The following is a 14,075-nucleotide window of genomic DNA, read 5'->3' as shown; positions in this document are numbered from 1 at the left end:
TAGCTACTTTTGAAACTCAGATGTCATATCCCAATGCAGTGGCTTTTTTTTTTCTCCTCTCCATAGTAATTCATACAAAGAGAATGGCAATAACAGTTTTTGCAAAAACTATTGTAAATCAAATTATGCAAGAGTATGCATATATACATGTGTGTGTGTGTGTGTTGTAAAAATTATTTTCTAGCCTTTTAACTTTAACTGATATTAAAGTATTAGCATAACAATAGTGATCATGGTGTTTGTATGCTTAGATCATGCTGTTGATCCATTATCAAAACAGTTGCCGATACCTTCATTGTTGTCACTCATCTTTGTTCAATAAAAGAAAAGCACATTTGTGGATATTAATCAACTGATAATTATTAATCCAATATTTTGCCTTGGTCATCAAGGCATAAAAATAAAATTATACCTGTGCTTGCAGACGTACAGAAAGAAGGTAAACATAGAATGTGTACTAATGAATGTAATCCTTAAATCCTAACTCAACACACTTTATGGACACTGTAAAGAGATCTTGATTATCAGATTCGTGGTCTTATAATCTCCTAGATTTTTGGTAGCATGACACAACCATATTTATTAAGGTAGGGGAATGTGGTTGAAGTCTTGCAGATTCTAAAAACAGTGTCTCCCAGATTCGATTCATCTCTATAATAAGGAAATTTTTTCCTCTAAATGTAATATAGATTTTGAAAAGGCATATGACAAGGTGATAAAAGAAAACCTGTTCAAAATGCTCCATTTGATGTCAAATCAAATGTGAGACAAGGGTGCACATTTGATTATCTCTACTGTTATTCATCATCTATGTGGATCACATTATGAAGGAATATGACATTATACCTGTTGTCAGAATTGGAGATATTCACCTTGGTTCTTTACTTTATGCAGATAATGTAGAAAGTATTTTTACTTGGTTATAAATTAAATTAACCAGGAAATTATATTCTTGTGCTTAGTCCTTTATCCAGTGTCAGCAACAAAATTTGCATGTAAACATGTAAAGTACCTTTACGACTAGGCTACTTGTATATAGTGGCTGACTTCACCTTAATTGCCTTAGCATCCCATAATACAAAGCACACATCCTTTCAGGTTTTATAATGCCATGCATTGTTGGAAGGGCCACTATCCAGACTGGTTTCAACCTTTATTGAAATCTCATCAGTGGGAACCAGATCCAGAAGATTTGGCTAGATGCCTATCAAAAATACATCCAAGGAATTCACTACACTTTAGTTTGACTAAGTTGGCTATGACATTATGCCACCATGTTTCCATGTCAACAAAAGTTCTGCTTGTAACAATAGATATCTAAGCAGTTAGAAAATGTGACAATTAAGATAGATGTGATGTTATGCCTCAAGATTATGAGATCTGTTATTGCTACATCACAATAATCAGTTCTTCTACTGTTATACAGAGAGTAGAGGATGTTTATAAAATAACTGATATTTCATCTTGATAAAGCTATTAGTGTGTGTGAAACATTTTTTGTCTGCTCTAAATTGTGGTTTGTTTCCATCTCTATACTTTTCTGTTATTTGTTTCTTCTCGTAGACAGGCTTATACGTTGGTTATGCATTTCTAAATCACTTAAGGAATTGAACAGCGTAGATCCAAATATAAATTAAATTACACTTTAATGAATATTTCCGATATTTCGGCAACGTCACATTGCCATTTTCAAAAGGAACTTACAAAAAGGCACGTGCATGCAGGCACTACAACACAGTAACTGAGAATGAAGGGATGAAGCTATTGTTCTCCTAGAAGTCCTGATGGTGCCCTCTAGCGGGCTAAGTAGGTGTTCTTGGCCGTTGGCCTGAAGGTCTGCTGATGTATGCCTCCCAAATTTGGGGCAGTCGCATACAACCAAATTTGTTGAGGTGTGGAGAGTTTCTTAGGGCTGAGGCTGATTCCATAAATAGTCTTTCGAATTTGTATTTGCTATGGTGTATTACTGTAGCTTTCTTCTTCTTCTTATTATTATTATTATTATTATTGTTCCGGGCAACTTCAAGGAGTCGACAGACTCATCGAGGGAGGCCCTAACATCATGTCAAGAACAACTATTCGACATTCACACAGTATCTATCATACCTTGCCTTGAACTCATTCATGGTCGTAGCACCCACAACAGACTGGAAACTTATTCCACTCATTCACTACTCTCCAAGTAAAAAACCTAGCTCTAACACCCTTGTCAACCACGCTCTTGCCCAGCTTCCATTCGTGGCCCCTAGTCCTCCCCCTACCAGTCATTTCAAAAATATCTTCTGGATCAATCTTATAGAAACCCTTCAGTAATTTGAATGTCTCAATCATATCACCCCTCCTTCGCCTATCGACCAATTTCTGCAACCCACAAATCCTCAACCTATTCTCATAAGGTTCATTCCACAGACCTGCTATCATCTTGGTCACTCGTCTCTGGATCCTCTCCACTTCCTCCCCATCACGAAGAAACCCTGGTGCCCAGTTATGGGCACCAGGGTTACTTCGTGATGGCACAGTAGTCCAGATGGGGTCTTATCAAGGCTCGATACAGAGGAACAACAACTTGTTTGTCTCTGCATGTTAAAGTATTTTTCAGAAGCCAAGTGATTTGGTGGGCTGTTTTAGTCACTTTTGCAATGTGCCCCCTAAACTTCAATTCCCTGTCCACCAACACTCCCAAATCCCTGGCCTCATCAATCTCCTGGAGTACGGTTCCACCAATGCGATATACTACTGCTATTCTTTTCACCCCAAAGTGCATAACGTCAAGGCTGTATAACTGAGAGGAGACCTCCACATAGCCTTTAAAGGAATGCAGAAAACCGACCGGGGCTTCTGACCTAATGTCCAATCCTCACCTTCTCGTGGTACACCCTGTTGGGTATCTACTTGGATACTGAACGGACGAGGATGGGCTGGCAATTTGGGATTTAGCCGACCAAATTGTATTCTTAATTGGTTAAACCAAAATATAGAATGATGGTACAACATGACAAAATTTCATGCCGGCTGGGGCATCGCCCAGTTAAACAAGGCCCCCGTTGTTTTCGTCAGGGAACCAGGGCGAACAGCGAAAAGTCAGCTACTGGAACAAATCTGAAAATAAACCCCAACTCAACATCAAAAGAGTTAAAGATCGGTACTATCGATGTAAGAAGCCTGAATGGCAAAGAAATGGAGCTAGCTGAGGAATTAGATAAGTACCAGATCGACATAATAGGGGTGACTGAAACAAAAAAGACCAAAACTGGTGAGATCTTTCTGAGCAATAAATACAAAATGTTATATTCAGGCAATGACAATCAAGGAAAAGGAGTAGCCATAGTATTCAACACAGAATACGAGGCTAATCTTCTTGAATGGCAGGCAGTCTCAAGTAGAGTAATGTGGGCAAATATGAGAATGGGGAACTGGACAATGAGACTTATTTGTACCTATGGTCCCACAGAAGGTTCTACTAAGGTAGAAGTGGAGGAATTTTTTGAGGCTTTAGAAAAAGCAACTGACACGATGAAAAAGGAAAAGTTGGTCCTTGTTGGGGATCTAAATAGCAGAGTAGGAAATGATTGTGAGACATACAAAAATATTTTGGGAAAATTTGAAGAAGAGCAAAGCTAATAATAATGGCAAATATCTGATGGATTTCTGCTCAGGACATGGACTAGTTATTACTAACACCATGTTCCAACATAAAAATGTGCACAAATTCACATGGAGAGAAGAGGCTAGGAATAAGAAAAGTCTCATTGACTATGTTATTGTTGATAGTGATGTTTTCTCCCTGGTGCAGGACACCAGAGTGTACAGAGGATTTGAAATTGGAAGTAATCACTATTTAATCTTGAGCAGGATAAAATTGAATTTCATATTGAAAAGAATAACGTGTAAGAAAGTTTTAAAGCGAATAAAAGTTGAGCAGCTCTCAAATGTGAACTGTAGACTAAAATACACAAAGATTATTGAAGAAAAAATTAAAGAGTTTGAGAACAGGAATCAAACCTTGGAGATTCAGTGGCAAACACTGAAGAAAACATTGATTGATTCTGCCAGAGAGGCATGTGATGAGGTTGTCTGTAAGGATAAAAAAATCAGGATAAAAATGGTGGACACAGAAAGTTAAAGAGGCAGTGAAGGAAAAGAAGAAAGCATACCAAAAGTTCCTGTCAAATAAGTCAGCTTGTGCTCTTTGAGAATATAGAGACAAATGCAAGAATGCTAAACACTGTGTAAAACTAGCTAAACAAAAGTCATGGGAGGACTTTGGCAAGAATATAGAAAATGAATATCGAGAAGGTGGCAAAATATTCTGGTGGTTGTTGAAGAAGCTTAAGATTGGAGGAAAGAGTGCTGTAAAAGGAATTAGAGATGATAAAGGTGACATGAAAACTGGAGAAAAAGATATCCTTTAAGTATGGAGTAATTACTTTGAAAAACTGCTAAATGAAACAAGCGGTGATGACAGCACAGTGGTAAAAAACACTGACCATGCATGCAGCCAGGAATACATATCCATACTTGAAGTAGAAAAAGCCATCAAAGGCTTGAAATGTGGAAAGGCAGCAAGAGTAGATGATGTTCGACCAGAAATGCTGAAGCATGGTGGTATAAGAGTCTTACAGTGGCTGCACTGCATAGTTCAGTAAGCCTGGACAGAGGGACGAATTCCCGATGATTGGAGTGGAGCTCTCATAGTACCCATATATAAAAAGGGAAATAAAACTGCATGTGAGAATTACAGAGGTATTTTCCTACTGATTGTTCCTGGCAAGATCTATGCAAGTATACTTGAGAAACGGTTGAGAAGAATTGTGGAAGAAAAGCTTGGTGAAGAACAAGCTGGATTCAGGCCAAATAGAGGCTGTCAGGATCAGATCTTCACTTTACGACAAATAGTCGAGAAAGCATGGGAATATAACAAAGATCTGTATTTAAGTTTTGTTGATCTGGAAAAGGTATATGACAAGGTGCCAAGAGAGAAGCTATTCAATATAACGCTGCAGTTATATGGTGTGAATGGGGCATTATATCAAGCAATACTTAGTCTTTATTTGAGTTGTAAGTCAGCAGCTAGAATTGAAGGAAGTACAGGAAGATGGTTTAATGTTAAATCTGGTGTGAGACTAGGATGTACATTATCACCTCTGTTATTCATTATCTATATGGATCACCTTATGAAGGAAAGTAGTATTAAACATGATATCAAAATTGGAGATGTTAATGTCAGCTCTTTGCTTTATGCGGATGATGTTATACTTCTAAATAAATCTGCTACAAGATTCTCTGACTAAATTAAATAGCTGTTGATATGGTATGAAGGTCAGCAATAAAAAAAAAAGAAATTAATGAAAATAGTCAAAATCATTGAAAATGTCAACTATATTGTGAATGGAGAACCTGTGGAACAAGTAAAACATTTCAGCTACTTAGGCACAATTTTTAGTGAAGATGGTAAATTAAATATAGAAATAGACAACAGAATCAGCAAAGCTGGTATGGTGGGAAGTCAATTGAATAAATTCATACGGAAAAATGACATACAATTAATCAGAACACTAAATGAGCTGTATATAACACAGTATTCAAACCAGTTTTAACTTATGGATCTGAGCGCTGGGTCAGGTCAGAAGTAAAACACTTGACCAAAGACTAGAGACCACAGATATGAGAGTCCTGAGAAAGATTATAGGCGTGAACAGATGGCATCAATGGCAATATCATATTAAAAACGAGGATATTAGGAAAGAACTTGACATTGTCAGCATCCAGGAATGCGTTAGCAGAGCTAATCTCAGGTGGTATGGTCACTTAAACAGAATGGGCCAGGAAAGATTAGCAAAACAAGTGTTCTCTGCCAGGTTGGTAGCAAAATGACCCAGCGGAAGACCAAGATATAGGTGGATTGATACAGTACAAAGTGCTTTAGACAATAGAAATATAAGATCTGATAATGTCGGAGTCTTGACAAGTAACAGACTGATTTGTAGGAAAATTGTAGATAGGAAATTAATAATGATGTAATTTTTTTTCGTGTAGTACTATTATATCCTGTACACCCCTTGAGGGTACAAGGCAGGAATTTGATGATGATGAGTGCATAACCTTACACTTTGGCACATTAAATTGACATCCATTTTTCCTAGCCCAGTCCTCCAAACTATCCAAATCATCCTGTAAAATTTTGACATCCTGTGCACTCATAATTGCTCTACCCAACTTTGCATCATCAGCAAACAAGTGAACACTTCCTCTCAAATCCTTTCCTATATCATTGATGAACAAATTGAAAAGCACAAGGTCCAAGAAAAGAGCCCTATGGCACTCCACTAGTCACAAGCCGTCTTTCAGACTCCACTCCTGAATAAACCACTCTCTGGTATCTCTCCTTCAACCACCGTCCTATCCATCTCACCAACACTATATCTATCCCCATCTGCTCCAGTTTACTGATTAGGGTTCTATGTGGTATCCTATCAAAAGCCTTGGCAAGTTCCAGTAGTATTACTGTAAACCTCTATATCCCTATCCAGTTCAGCCGTCACTGTGTTATAAAACGTGAGCAAGTTACTGAGGCATGACCTATCCTTCACAAAACCATGCTGTCCCCGATACAGTATCCCATTTTCTTCTATCCAATCTTGTATTTTCCTCTTGACTATTTTCTCTAAGACCTTGACAATGATTCCTGATATGCTAATCGGTCGGTAATTTACAACAGCAGTCTTGGAACCACCTTTATGCAGTGGAACTATTTTCTCCTCTTTCCACCCCTTCGGGACTAATCTAGACTCGAGACTCAAATTAAACAAAATGGTCAAGGGTACTGACAATTCTTTAGCTGCTTCTCGTACAATACGAGCTGGTATACCATCCATTCCCACAGATGTATTGACATTGAGGTTATGCAATAGACTACTCACCTCCACTTCATTCACCACAATTCCCGTATAATCTACTGGTACATTCGTTTCTGCAATGTCACCACCTGGATGATATATTCTTGCAAAGTGCTCACTCAATAACCCAACTTTATCAACTGATTCAGTTACCTCCCTGCCATCGGCATTCTTTAAAATCATTCTGCCATGTACATTTTTCCTTTTACTTGCTACATATCTAAAAAACTATTTAGGATTCTCTTTAGCCTGCATGGCCAATGTTCTTTTGTAATCCTTTTTTGCTTTTCTTACCACACTCGTTACCCTTCTGGCCTGTGCTTTATACCATTCGTGTGCCTGCCGGTCACCTTTCTCCTTAAATTCCCTCCATAGTTGTTTCTTTTTTTGCAGCTCAAGCTTAATGGTGTTATTCATGCATTTAACTCCTAGTTGATTTATTATTCGGACTAGGTATACAGTCAGCCATTGCTTCATGCAAACACTTCTTAACTACCTCCCATGCACTATCGACTTCTAGTCCTTGCAGTTGTACATGCCATGGCACTGAACCAATCAAACTCCTAAGCTTGTAATACTTTCCAGCCCGATAATTCCACATGTACCCTGTCTTAATTGAAAATTCTACACCTTTAGCCACCTCCCAAGTCAAGACCCTGTGATCACTCTCAACGATTGGTGGCAATGTGGTCATATTTGTTACAGCCAAATCCTCAGATGTAATTACTAGGTCAAGCACTCTCTGACCCCTAGTATTTTCCATTACATGCTGTCGCAGATAGTTATCCCTTAATAACCGCATAAAATCCAATTCCTTCCTCCCGTGTGTCCTCTCCTCACTCCAATCAATGCGACCATAGTTGAAATCTCCCATAATAATCACCCTCCTTCCACTCATTTCTTCTATTTGCTTATGCATACTGTTACCATCATCTTTTCCATCACCTGGTCTATAGCAGCACCCAATTGTATATTTAGTTCTGCTAGCCACAATCTCACACCAAATGGCCTCAAATTTGCTCTTTTCTCTATCCTGCAATTCAAATTCTATTCTCCTTAGCTGCAGCTCATCAGCTATCATCAACAATACCCCTCCCCCCATTTTATCCTCTCTGTCATTCCTGAACACACTATACTCATCACATTCAATCCCACTAGCTATATCATCTACAGTCAGCCATGTTTCACTAATACCAATGACCTGTGGTCTGGAAGTGCCAACCATGGCCCAAAACTCTTCCTTCTTGTTCCTAATACTCCTAGCATTAGTGTACATGAATTTAAGCCCCCATTAGCCCCAAACCTACCTTGATGCCTTATATTAACTATACCACTCTGATTTGTTGTCCTTATTTGCTTCGGCATATTATATTCATTCTTACGTTCAACTGCCTCCCTAAGAACTGTATATCTACTCCCCCCCCGTTAATAAATCTAGTTTCCCTGAATTTGCACATCCACCACATTCAAATGCAAGTCATCCATCTTATATAGATCCTTTCGCCCATCGAACTCGCTCCACACATCCACAAATTCCACACAACTCGTCATACATAACCCACGCATAAAGTCATTCGCAATTATGGCCCTCCTTTTAAACATTTCACTATCATACCTTGGCAAAAGACTAATCATTCTAACTCTCTCGCGCTTTTCTTTTGCTACCTCAAACAATTCATTCAGGTCTTCTATCATTTCCATTTTGTCTCCTTTCAAATCATTCGTACCTGCCACAACAATCATTTCTTTCACCCTTTCCTTTTGCTCTCTGATAGACTCAGTTACATCCTTTATGGTCGCACCAGGTTGGTACAATTTTGACAAATCCTCTGTTATCACACCTCGTACTAACGAGTCTCCATACAGCACTCTATCCTTCATTTTGTTCATGTTCACACTCGTATGTCTATTTTTCCTGTCATACTTTTTATTATTGCCTGGTTCATTCAGTCGACTTTTGCTCATGTGCTCCAGCTGCTGTTTTTCCTTTTGTATCGCACCATTCAACAATGCGATCTCACTCATTGCGTCTATCTCATCTTTTTTATTCTCAATAAAACCATTAATACTATCATTCACACTTTCTACATTCACACTCTCACAATTCTCTGGTACAACCTCGCTGTTTCTTGTCATATCCCTATTTTCTTCATTCTGAAGTTTGACAAAAATATCACACTCATGGTCCGAAATACTCTTCAATTTCTCATTCTCCTTACATTTTCTACACATATTCACTCCTTTATTATCATCTAACCACACTCCGGCCGCACTCCGCAAAGTGTTCATTTTGCAGCTGGTACACTGAATCATCTCTTTTATACTACCGTTCTTTGATAAAGATGGCGAATCATCATTACTGGCTGCCATTTTCCTTCGTACTGGAACCATACTTACTTGCAACGTATTTTATTAAATTAAAAACTATAACACACCAAAAACACACAAAAAGATCCACTAAGAGATGCAAGGCAAACAAAACTATGCAATATTAAATAAATTTATCAACGATAACTGAAAATAATACTTATCTTATCCGGAGCTTTCACGAACACTACACACTACGAAACCCTCTAGCGGCGATGGCCCCAATAAAATATGTTATAAAGACACACAAAATACTCTAAAAACACCAAAATCGTTCTAATATACTATAAAACCTATACTATAATATACTATAAAATATATACTATAATACTAATATACTAAGGAAAAACACACAAAAAACACTCAAAATCACCAATTTTACACGAGCACTAAATTACACCAACCTTCTTCCACCGTATTCTGTGGCGTGTGTATCCAGAGCATGGTCTGCAAGACCAGAATGGCTGTACTTGTCAAACCGGATGTAGTCCTCATGTTCAGAAATTCTGATATTCACTGTCCTGCCTGTTTGGCCAAAGTAAGACAGTTTACAACTGCAAGGGACCTGGTATACATCAGGCAGGTCTATAGGAAGTGGTTGGTCTTTGGTGGAGCGGATAAGGGATGCCAATTTTCTGTAAGGCCTGTAACAGGAGGTGAGGTCATGTTTTTTTAAAATTTTGGTAATTTTTTCCGAGGTGCCTTGGATGTAGGGAATGGTGATGGATTTAGAGTAATCTTTGTTGTGGGGGGGGGCTGTGGTTTGTAGGTTTTAATATTTTTTGGGGGGGGGGGGGTAGCCATTGGCTGAGAAAGTGAGGATGTGATTTAGTTCAGTGTTTAGAGCCATGTCGTTAGAAAAGATTAGTTTAGCCCTGTTGTATAGTGTTTTCACCACTCCATATTGTTGTGAGGGGGGGGGGGGTTGTTGGTGAATGTATCTGCCTATATGGATGGGTTTTCTATAAATTGAGAAAACCAAGGTTCCCATCAGGCTGGCGGGTGACTAGTGTGTCTAGGAAAGCTGTTGTTTTCCTCTTTTTCCAGGGTGAACTTGATTCTGGAGTGTTGGTTGTTTAAGTGTGTTAAGAAGGAGTGTTTCAGAGCCATGTGGCCAAATAGCGAACACATCATCAATGTAGCGAAGCCATATGGTTGGTTTTTGTGGGGCAGAGGCTAAGGCTTTTTCTTCTAAGGTCTCCATAAAGAAATTGGCCAAGGGTGGGGAGAGTGGTGAAACCATGGCTGTCCCCTCTATTTGTTTGTAGAATTTTCTCTGCCAAACAAAATAACCTGAGTTCATTGTGAACTGAAATAGGGCTGAGATATTGGGAGAAAATTTGTCTTGGATTAGCTCTAAAGTTTCCTTGAGTGGGACATTTGTGAATAAGGAGGAGACGTCAAAGCTGACCATTATGTTAGTATGTTGGAGTGTAAGGTTTTCTATGCTGGCTTTGAAGTGGGCTGAGTTTTTTATGTGTGATGCCAGTATAGTGTGTGAGCTCTTTGGCCAAATGTTTAGCTAATTTGTATGTGGGGGAATCAATGCCATCCACTATGGGACGTAATGGCACATTTTCTTTAGGTATTTTTGGGAGTCCGTAAATACGGGGGTGGGGGGTGGTATAGAGTTAAACAGCTTGAATCTGTTGGTAACTTCTACAGGCCAAGAAGTGACTTTCTTAAGGAGCCTGTGAAGTTTTCTAATTTGTGAGTTGGTGGGATTGTATTCGATAGGGAAGTAAGTAGCCCGATCTAATAGAAGAGCATTAAGCTTACCTTTGTAGTCCTTTTGCTTAAGTACTACAGTTGCATTTCCCTTATCCACTTTGGTAATAACTAATTCTTTATTATTCCTCATTTCCTGTAGAGCTTTAAATTCCTTGTTGGATATGTTGGTTTTTAGCCCGCTAGAGGGCACCATCAGGAATTCTAGAGAACATGCGTCATTTCTTCATTCTCAGTTACTGTGTTGTAGTGGCTGCGTGCTTGTCCCTTTTTGTAAGTTCCTTTTGAAAATGGCAACGTGACGTTGCCAAAATATCGGAAATATTTATTAAAGTGTAATTTAATTTATATTCGGATCTACGTTGTTCAATTCCTTAAGTGATTAGAGAAAAAAAAAAATTTATTTGTATCATTATTACTATCATACTAAAAGTCATGTGATTTCCCCACCCACCCCCCAGTACAAAAAAAAAAAAAAAGAAAAGAAAAAAAATTGTGTAACAATGCACCATGCAAAGTTTTTTGCCTCTCAAGAAGGTCACTGTTTTAACCCACAAGCCATTTTAGTCTTGTAGGCTTAATGATGAGTATACCAGTGGCGGCCAGTGAAATTTTTAAATGGGCGTGCTGCATATACAAAAAAAAATTTTTTTTCCTAATCAGTAATGAATTTATTAATAAATAAATTTACATATTAAAAATATTTCATGCTCACCACAAACAAACACCAATAATAAAAGTTTCGTTTCAATAGCAATGACAAGTGCAAACGAATATTGGCATTAGATTGCAGTGCATTTGTTTCGTGTAACGATAATTGAAAAATATAATTCTTTTTATATTTTCAACAGTGACACTCATCATAATTCAGCTTTGTATCTATAATAAATAAATAATTATATGTTATTTTAACAAAATAAAATAAGATTTACAAAAGAATAGTTCACCACAAACGCGCGCCAATAACGAGCGCAGGCATAAGATACACTGCCAAAGCGGCAGTGTATCTAATGACGTAACGTGCAACGACAGCAAACGAAGATCGCAATGCATTTGTTTCGTGTAACGACAATTGAAAAAATATTGTTCTTTTCATATTTTCAACAGTGACACTCGTCATAATTCAGCCTTTTATCTATAATAAATAAATAATTATATGTTATTTTAACAAAATAAAATAAGATTTACAAAAAATAGTTCACCACGCACATGCACCAATAATAAACGTTTCATATCTCACAGAAATAAGGCACATAAGCAATGCACTGCTGCGTGTGCAGTTACAGTTGGGAATGATGTAACATGCAATGACAAGCGCAAACTGTCACCTTTAGATCGCAGTGCATTTGTTTCGTAATCTAAAGCATTAATCGAGCAATTTCAATTATTAACTATTTAATCAATGTCAAAACATAAGCTGTAACATTTAACATGTTGTACTGCATTTATATAATGTTGTAAGCATTGTTATTATTTATAAAACACAAACAAAATTTAATTTTTTTATTTTTTCCTTGGGGATGCTGCAGTGTCGCAGTGCTTATGTACGGGCTGCCATTGGAGTATACATAAAAAGTTAACAGCATTTCAGAGGGGAAATAGTAATTGGCTATCATATGAGAAAATTTGTCTGCTATTGTGCAGCACTAAAGCATAACAAATCAACAGTTGGCAGGATACTGAAGAAATAAAGTGCATTGATGATACTGACCCCAAGTTATGACTGGGTAATGAGTTAAGGAAGCCATTGCAACTTAAGAATAATTACCTCATCCGATTAGATTCACTATCTTCAGATCCTCAGGAATCCCTTTTGAGATGCAAGCAGCCACCAGGCAATTTTAACAACAAATATACATCAACCATTTGCATGGATCAAGGTGCATAGAACCGTTGATAAGTCTGACAGACTATATTCTCATCCAGGCTGATGGGCATATTTGAATAGGAACCATGCATGGAGAATAATACCTTTTAATTGAATTTGTTGCCTCAGTGATAAATTTTAGAGGTATCAGTGTAATGATATGGAGTCGCTTATCATAGTACAAATTAGGTCCAGTAGTCATAGTGCAAAGAATTATGACTTCTAGGTCCTAATTCCAAGCTGGCTTTTTTATGGCATTGGTCCACACATCTTCCAACTTGATATTGCTTCATATTACAATCAGTGATTATAAAGACATGGCTTTAAAATAATAACATTTTAATCTGGTGATGTGCAACATATAGCCTCTATCCCTATAGAAGCTGCATGTTGTGCATCACCACTGAGTACAGCAGCAAAGCAGTTCTGCAGGTTGCATCCTGGAGAGTACATGGGACAGAGCTTAATGGTAATGCATAACAAAACTTCCTGGTAGATCATCATCTGTTAGAATAAGCCAGACAGGAAACTGGGTGTGTGCTCTCCATGGAAGACATTTTGATAACACTGTGTATATACATATAATATATATATATTTATTTATTTTCCCAGGGGCATATATTTCGAGTGTGCTAGGTGTGCAGTGCACACCCACAGAATAGCAGTATCACTGATATTATATTTTTGCATTTATTCCTGTTAAAGGCTCCACTAATTGTTTCCTGGCTTCTTGTAATTCTTAAAATTAAATGCAATATATTAATCCTTTAGTGTTACACGGTGATCAGCATTCATTTCAGACAAATTATGGAGACTACAACCATGCTAGAAATAATTATTTTATTTTCCCGACATTTCGACCTTCATATTAAGGTCATCATCTGGGGTATACACACACAGACACATATATACAGAGACAAGCTATATTACATTTCAGCTTAAGATACAGAGACAAGCTATATTACATTATGCTTAAGAGACAATGATTTGATCAGTGGTTATTCTGCTGGCCTGACCTCTAGTGGAAAAAAAATAATAAATGAAATAAATAAAATAACTACATCAAAGCTATATTCTGTTTAAGGCAGCATCAGAGAAGAATTTTTTCATATAGATCATATAGATAGTTTTATTACAGCAAAAGTGATGTCCTAATTTAAAATGAGAATTGTTATATTAGATTTAAGATCCTGGATTACCTATAGTCTTATTTATAA

General features: G+C 37.6%; 1 protein-coding gene across 2 annotated transcripts in view; it reads left to right on the top strand.

Moving 5' to 3' along the window:
* LOC150108623 (dnaJ homolog subfamily C member 21) overlaps positions 1-14,075 on the top strand; it is a 308,358-nt gene that overhangs the window by 224,555 nt on the left and 69,728 nt on the right. The window lies entirely within an intron of this gene.

The sequence above is a fragment of the Typopeltis vanoorti genome, chromosome 3 (genome assembly GCF_054136105.1).
Source record: "Typopeltis vanoorti isolate ZY-2024b chromosome 3, IOZ_Tvanoo_1.0, whole genome shotgun sequence".
In the NCBI taxonomy this organism is placed as follows: domain Eukaryota; kingdom Metazoa; phylum Arthropoda; class Arachnida; order Uropygi; family Thelyphonidae; genus Typopeltis; species Typopeltis vanoorti.
This window is presented reverse-complemented; position numbering and strand designations above follow the sequence as displayed.